Genomic DNA, 8,730 nt, shown 5'->3' on the forward strand with positions numbered 1-8,730 from the left:
AGTACGAGAGGAAGCTTGCAGGGAACATTAAGATGGACTGCAAAAGTATCCATAGATATGTAAAGAGAAAAAGGTTAGTAAAGACAAACGTAGGTCCCCTGCAGTCAGAATCAGGGGAAGTCATAATGGGGAACAAAGAAATGGCAGACCAATTGAACAAGTACTTTGATTCTGTATTCACTAAGGAGGAACAAACAACCTTCCGGATATAAAAGGGGTCAGAGGGTCTAGTAAGAAGGAGGAACTGAGGGAAATCCTTATTAGTCAGGAAATTGTGTTGGGGAAATTGATGGGATTGAAGGTCGATAAATCCCCAGGGCCTGATGGTCTGCATCCCAGAGTACTTAAGGAGGTGGCCTTGGAAATAGCGGATGCATTAACAGTCATTTTCAAATATTCCATAGACTATGGATCAGTTCCTATGGAGTGGAGGGTAGCCAATGTAACCCCACTTTTTAAAAAAGGAGGGAGAGAGAAAACAGGGAATTATAGACCGGTCAGCCTGACATCGGTAGTGGGTAAAATGATGGAATCAATTATTAAGGATGTCATAGCAGTGCATTTGGAAAGAGGTAACATGATAGGTCCAAGTCAGCATGGATTTGTGAAAGGGAAATCATGCTTGACAAATCTTCTGGAATTTTTTGGGGATGGTTCCAGTAAAGTGGACAAGGGGAAACCAGTTGATGTGGTGTATTTGGACTTTCAGAAGGCTTTCGACAAGGTCCCACACAAGAGATTAATGTGCAAAGTTAAAGCACATGGGATTGGGGGTAGTGTGCTGACGTGGATTGAGAACTGGTTGGCAGACAGGAAGCAAAGAGTAGGAGTAAATGGGTACTTTTCAGAATGGCAGGCAGTGACTAGTGGGGTACCGCAAGGTTCTGTGCTGGGGCCCCAGCTGTTTACATTGTACATTAATGATTTAGATGAGGGGATTAAATGTAGTATCTCCAAATTTGCGGATGACACTAAGTTGGGTGGCAGTGTGAGCTGCGAGGAGGATGCCATGAGGCTGCAGAGTGACTTGGATAGGTTAGGTGAGTGGGCAAATGCATGGCAGATGAAGTATAATGTGGATAAATGTGAGGTTATCCACTTTGGTGGTAAAAACAGAGAGACAGACTATTATCTGAATAGTGACAGATTAGGAAAAGGGGAGGTGCAACGAGACCTGGGTGTCATGGTACATCATTCATTGAAGGTTGGCATGCAGGTACCGCAGGCGGTTAAGAAAGCAAATGGCATGTTGGCCTTCATAGCGAGGGGATTTGAGTCCAGGGGCAGGGAGGTGTTACTACAGTTGTACAGGGCCTTGGTGAGGCCACACCTGGAGTATTGTGTACAGTTTTGGTCTGCTAACTTGAGGAAGGACATTCTTGCTATTGAGGAAATGTAGCGAAGGTTCACCAGACTGATTCCCAGGATGGCGGGAGTGACCTATCAAGAAAGACTGGATCAACTGGGCTTGTATTCACTGGAGTTCAGAAGAATGAGAGGGGATCTCATAGAAACGTTTAAAATTCTGACGGATTTAAACAGGTTAGATGCAGGAAGAATGTTCCCAATGTTGGGGAAGTCCAGAACCAGGGGTCACAGTCTAAGGATAAGGAGTAAACCATTTAGGACCGAGATGAGGAGAAACTTCTTCACCCAGAGAGTGGTGAACCTGTGGAATTCTCTACAACAGAAAGTTGTTGAGGCCAATTCACTAAATATATTCAAAAAGGAGTTAGATGTAGTCCTTACTACAAGGGGGATCAAGGGGTATGGCGAGAAAGCAGGAATGGGATACTGAAGTTGCAAGTTCAGCCATGAACTCATTGAATGGCGGTGCAGGCTCGAAGGGCCGAATGGCCTACTCCTGCACCTATTTTCTATGTTTCTATGTTTCTATTCGTCAAGTGATGTGATTCAGGACAAACCTTGGGAATGTATAAGAAAGTGGCTGAAGAGTAAAACACAGCAATTAGTTATGTCAGGGATGGGGAAGTGCTTAGTGAGGTATTCCAGAGATTATTATTGGAGTCACTCATGTTTCTAATTTACATCAATGCCTTAAATTGAAACTCAATATAAATTGATCAAACTTACACATGCGATCAAATAAGGAGAGGCAGTTAATTGAGAGGAAACTACTCAAGAAATCCAAAATGAGTTGGACAAAATATGTACATAGGTGGAACAATGTTAATTAATATTTTATAAGAATTGGTGTAAAGTACTGCACATAGGAAGGAAAAATGTATCACAAATGTACTTCGTGAAAGGTATCAAAATAGATAAGGATGAACTTGAAAGAGACCCACAGATCCTATTGGACTCAACATTCAACATGTCCAACTATTGCCAGCAACAATCAACAACAAATGGAATCCTGAACTATCTAGCCAAAACAGTAAAGTCAGAGGAAGTCATGCTCAAACTATATAGTGTTCTGGTCAGAACACAACTTAAACAGTGTGTTCAGATCATTTTACAGAGATATACAAGTGCCATTCAAGAGTTGGCGGTAATTCAGAGCAGAGCCACAAGATTGATCCTTATTGTCGGATGTCTCGAAAGACTGGAAAAATGTGGGCATTTCAGTCCTGGAAGGAAGAAATTATCTTCTAGAACTATAGAAGATTGATAGCTGAATAGAAAAGGGGGATTGGGCTTCTGAATAAGGTGGTAGAGACAAAAACCTTGGAATTATAAAAATAATGAATCGGATGCTACAGTCAGTAGACTGTCAGGTCTTTCCAGATGGATGAACTAAGATTTTGAGAGATAATTTGACAAGGAGTGGCATAGTAACTACAATGCTAGACCATTGGACTTCTACAAAACGCATCTGAGTTTCAACCTCAACTGATGTGCACACTTCTTTCGAAGGGAAAGTTTCATAAGCCCAGCTGAATCATCTATGGATTCGAAACTGATCAAGGTGATCATTCTGCCATTCTGACTAAGAAGGATAATGTGGGTACAGGGGAGTAAACTTGAGAGGGACAACATTTTGGAAATGGGTGTGGAAGTAATATTGAAGTGCAGTTATACAGGGAGCAATTCCTTATCCACACAACACAAGATCACGTTAGTCTTTGGCCGACTAAAAGGATTCATCTGTCATAAGAGAAGGCTATGCATTCAAAAATTAACCAGAGAACTTGGCACAAAATGAATTCATACTGAACATTCATTGTTTTGAGCAATTATTTTTATGTTTTTCTTCTTATACTCTTCCAACAGGGCACCACCAAACCACATGTGAATATGCATGTTTTAAAAATGTTCACAGTTTTTAGCATATATGCCCCATTATACAACATTAAGAAATGCTGGATGTTGAATGCATATTTTATCGACCTGAGCTTTAATCTTTCTTCTATTTTATTTGGACCCTGATTCGCAAAGTTTTAGATTGGAATAAAATAAAAATCAACATAGACTGTTCGAATTGTAACTGTTCCGGCAGTTTTAGCCCAGCAATTCATGGTCTCACATGCCGTTTTTGTGAAGGAAAGCATATATTGTTTCAAATCTAGCTTCTGGCTGTATAAGTTGAACAGGACTAAAATAAATTAGCCACTGAGGACTTGGAAAATAGATGTATGTGGCACTGACACAAAGTGAATTTAAAACATAAACTTTATTACCACGTCTGTGTCACAAGGTCACATTTCTAATTAGTGATTTTGAGGTTTCTCAGGAAACACCACAAAGGGCACCCTGTCCAGCCATATGGGGGGAAGCAGAGTAGAACAGTTCAGTCATTCCCCTTGGAAAAATATGTATTTCTGCCAATTATATTGGGAGCAGGAAAAGGCACTAGCCGAAGAATTATACCTGTCATAGTTGTAAAATAAAACCTTACAAATCATTTCCTTTACTTCAACTTGAATTCTACATTACTCACGCAGGAACTACTGTATAGGAACATAGGAATTGCTGGATGGGAAAAGATCAAAGTCCATCCGGTTTGCCTTCTACCATCCTGGTAGTTATATGATATAATATTAACATATTTGCAGAATGGGCATATGAATGGGAAATGGATTTCAATATAGATAAATGTGAGGTGGTGCATTTTGGTAGGAGGAGGAATTACTATTCCGAGGAAAATGGGAGTCTAAATGGGGTAGAGGCACAAATGGATCTCGATGTACAGATTCACAGATCATTAGATGTAGCAATGCAGGTTAACAAAGTCATAAAAAGTGTAAATGAAGCACTGAGGTTCATTCCAGAGGAATAAAATTCAAAAAGCAGAGAGTTTATGATAAATGTGTATAGAACCTTGATTAGACCTCACTTGTAGTACTGTGCACAGTTCTGGTCTCCATATTATAAGTGGGATATAGATGCACTGGAGAAAGTGCAAAAAAGATTTACACGGATGATATCAGACTGAGAGGGTACAACTAAGAGAAGACTGAGTGGTGACCTGATAAAAGTCTTTAAAATTATGAAGGGGTTCGATAGGGTAGACGTGGAGAAGATGTGTCCACTTGTGGGCGTATTCTAAACTAAAGGCCACAAATATAAGATAGTCGCTAAGGAATTCAGGAGAAACTTCTCTACTCAGAGAGTGGTGAGAATGTGAAACCCACTACTGCATGGAGTGGTTGAGGCAAATACCATACAGCATTTAAGGGAAATTAATTAAGTACATGAGGGAGAAAGGCATAGAAGGATATGTTAATAAGGTGTGATGAAGTAGGGTGGGAGGAGGCTCATGTGGAGCAAAACCATCAGCTTGGGGTGAATGGCCTGTTTCTGTGCTGCAAACTTCTATGTAACAATAATGGAGTTAATAACTAATCGTATCAATCAATCTCTATCAATTTGTCTACAACAGAACCAGACATGAGGTGAAGAAAACCCCAATTGCTGGAAAGCTTTGGGAACCATTCCAGTCCTTTGCGCTTCGTTTTTCGCCCCAGAGCGGCGGCAATGGTGGTGGTGAGGTAATCTGGGGGGGGTGCGGGGTCAGCCTCCAACGCCCCGCGGGGGGTTTCGGAGCTGGATTTGTGGCGGTGAGGAACAGCACCACCTGGAAGAGCTGCACCAATGTGCAACGCCCCTGGTTGTGAAACCGGAGCAATTTTTGACTCTCACCTGACCTGTACACCCCGGAGCACGCCCCGCAGTGACCGCCTGTAAATACGGGTGGTCCAACCTATACCGACTGCAGAGAGGGAAGTAATGGCATCCTAAGCTAAGTGTGATTGTTTTTTCCTTGAAACTTTTTTGCGATTTTTGTTGTGCTAGCGTGGGCTATGTATTGGGAAAGTTTTTGTGGGGATTTGTTCAGGTTTTTTTTCCTCCCCAGGCGTCTCTTGGAGTGCTCTCAGGCCGGCTCTTTAGCTCGGGCTTTTCCCATGCTAACGGGCCAAGAGAGGTGTACAACGCCTCTCTTAGCGCTGCGTCCCAGACTCAGGGCCCAGCTGCTCAATTTTCATGACTGTTCCCTGGCACAAACTTTACCGGCCTGCTACAATTACCACCCCGAAATCATCAAAGCCCAAATTCCAGCCCCATAGATCCAAAGTCACCTATTCCTCCCAAGCATGCTACACTTTACCATATGTCATATTTCAAATTTCTCATATACTGAATCCCAAAATATTATTTTCTGAAAGGGCCTTGGTGAGGCCACACCTTGAATATTGTGTTCAGTTTTGGTCTCCTAATCTGAGGAAGAATATTCTTGCTATTGAGGAAGTGCAGCCAAGGTTCACCAGACTGATTCTGGGGATGGCAGGACTGACATATGAAGAAAGACTGGATCGACTAGGCTTATATTCACTGGAATTTAGAAGAATCAGAGGGGATCTCAAAGAAACATATAGAATTCTGACGGAATTGGACGGGTTAGATGCAGGAAGAATGTTCCCAATGTTGGGGAAGTCCAGAACCAAGGGTCACAGTCTAAGGATAAGGGGTAAGCCATTTAGGACCGAGATGAGGAGAAACTTCTTCACTCAGAGAATTGTGAACCTGTGGAATTCTCTACCACAGAACGTTGTTGAGGCCAGTTCGTTAGATATATTCAAAAGGGAGTTAGATGTGGCCATTACGGCTAAAGGGATCAAGGGGTATGGAGAGAAAGCAGGAATGGGGTACTGACATTGCATGATCAGCCATGATCATATTGAATGGTAGTGCAAGCTCGAAGGGCCGAATGGCCTCTGCTGCACCTATTTTCTATGTTTCTAAGTTTCTAAATCCAGCTAACTTTCATTTGAATTAATCAGTACTATCTCCTTCCATTGTCACCTTAGGCTATACGCTCACTGAATTAATGTTTCGGCAGATTAGTTTTGAATTTATCCCTTCAGACGCAGCCTGTGTCCTCTGGTTCTACTGTTCTGGACAAGGTGAGTCAGCTTGTCTTGGTCTACATTATCTAGTCCCTTTAGAATCCTAAAAACAGCAAATATATAACGGAACAGGAATCATATCACTGAAGAATGCCAATGGCTGGCTCATAGAGAGAAAACATAATTCTGTGTGAGATGGTATGCGCGGGAAACCCAATGCTAATGGCCTGAAGTCATGTCAAGGTCCATGAATAATGGGCACATCACTCACACACCTACACTGTTTGGATTCCTGCTTCAAGCCCAACACACCCTATCTCATCTGTGTCCTTTTACCAACTATTTGGACCAAATTCTTCTGACCAAACAACTAAGCAAATATGTCATTTTATTCATGATAGATGGAACATTCCAAATTATTTATTCCCAAGTTCTTTTTAATATTAACCTTGTTTTGGCCCTTTTCTGGATTACTCAAAATGGCATTGAGCGAGGAGTGGAACTAAAAGAATTTAATGATGTTAAATGGAACCTTGAGTTATTTAAGTAAAGTCTTGTGATTCTGGTTTGAATCTGCAGCGATGAAAGAAAAACATAGAAAATCAGACAGCACTCTAGAGAAGCTAATTAGCTTGTTGTGGCAACATTAAAATGTGATGGAAAAGGGTAATTTACATTTAAGGGAAACCTCAGGAAAATTGCTCTTGTTCCTGAATTGTTGCTCAAAGTGTGTATAAGTTTATAGCCTTTATCCAGGCAGCACACCAACTACACGTAGAGAATTGCAACTGGGCGTGACTGCAATAAGGTTACATAATCTATTTGAGGGGTTTCAGATAGCATCACAAAAATATATGAAGACTGGAACAAGAAAAGATCAGTCCATTCTTCTGAATCATCCTGTTGCTTAGATCCATGCACATGTCCAACTCGGACTATTTTCATGAAAAAGCATCAGGTGCTTTGTAACCAGTCCCCAAGGTTACTTGGTTCTCAAAATCACTTAGTGCTTTTTTTTTAAACTGTCAACTTTATGGAGTTTTTAAATTTAATTTTGGTTCTGTTTTGCAAAATTGACTTATGCCAATGTGTGAATAATGTTTTTTATTTATTCATGGGACATGCGTGTCACTGACAAGACCGCATTTATAGCCCATCCCTAGTCACCTAGAGAAAGCAGTGCTGGGCCTTCTTGAACTGTGACATCATCATCATAGGCATCATAGGCAGTCCCTCGAAATCAAGGAAGACTTGCTTCTATTCTAAAAGTAAGTTCTTAGGTGACTGAACAGTCCAATACGGGAATTACAGGTGGGACAGACAGTGGTTGAAGGAAAGGGCGGGTGGGACAATTTTGCCACATGCTCCTTCCGCTGCCTGCGCTTGTTTTCTGCATGCTCTCGGCGATGAGACACGAGGTGCTCAGCGCCCTACCGGATGCTCTTCCTCCACTTAGGGCGGCCTTTGGCCAGGGACTCCCAGGTGTCGGTGGGGATGTTGCATTTCATCAAGGAGGCTTTGAGGGTGCGACAGTCCTTGTGGTGATGGTGCTCCCATGATGGTGTTAGATAAGGATTACACGATTTTGACCCAGCAGTGATGGAGGAACAGAGAGGTATATCCATGTCAGGATGTTGTATGACTTGAAGGCAAACTTGGGGTGATGGTGTTTCCATTACATTTCTGATCTTGACCTTCTTGGTGGCAGAGGTTACAGGGCTGGGAGATGGTAAAGTAAACTAGGTGAATTGCTGTAGTGTATCATATGGATGCAGCCACAGTGTGTCGGTGGTGAATAGTGCAGTGGACATATATGCATGGAAGGATGATTAATTGTTAACATCAAAAACTTGCAATGATGAGAAATAGTTTCCCATTGACTGGCAGGAAATCCCATGTGTGGTGTGTGATACTGCAGTAAACTATAATTCCAACCTACTAAGGGCAATAGAATGGATGCTATTGCTTTAAATGTTAACTTGACAGCACTTAGCCTGCAGTTTACTATGTGTGTAAACTATGAGTCATTTTGCCATGATTACATTTGCTGCAGCACATTCCTCTTGGATTAGTCAGCTCATTCACACTGGGAGGGGTTATTGAGCTGATTCCCCAGGCAGCAGTGACTGTTCCAGTGTGTGCTGTATTATGGAAAACTATGCTGACTGGCTTAAACAACCTGCCCAATGCACCCATACCCCACCTCACAGCATGTGCAGCTCAGTGTGTATTCTTACTGCTGTCAATTCTGCAATGTAATCTGCAAGTATCTCAAAATGTTTTTTACTACTCACAAACCACCAACTACTGTAACACAAATGGAAGTATCACAACCGGAAATTTAAAAGCTTTTGTATATCCCTCACAATTGTTTGCTTCAAATTGCTTTCCAGTATTTCTGTGTACACAGGAGACCTGTCAA

Source organism: Pristiophorus japonicus, chromosome 16 (assembly GCF_044704955.1).
Source record: "Pristiophorus japonicus isolate sPriJap1 chromosome 16, sPriJap1.hap1, whole genome shotgun sequence".
NCBI lineage: Eukaryota > Metazoa > Chordata > Chondrichthyes > Pristiophoridae > Pristiophorus > Pristiophorus japonicus.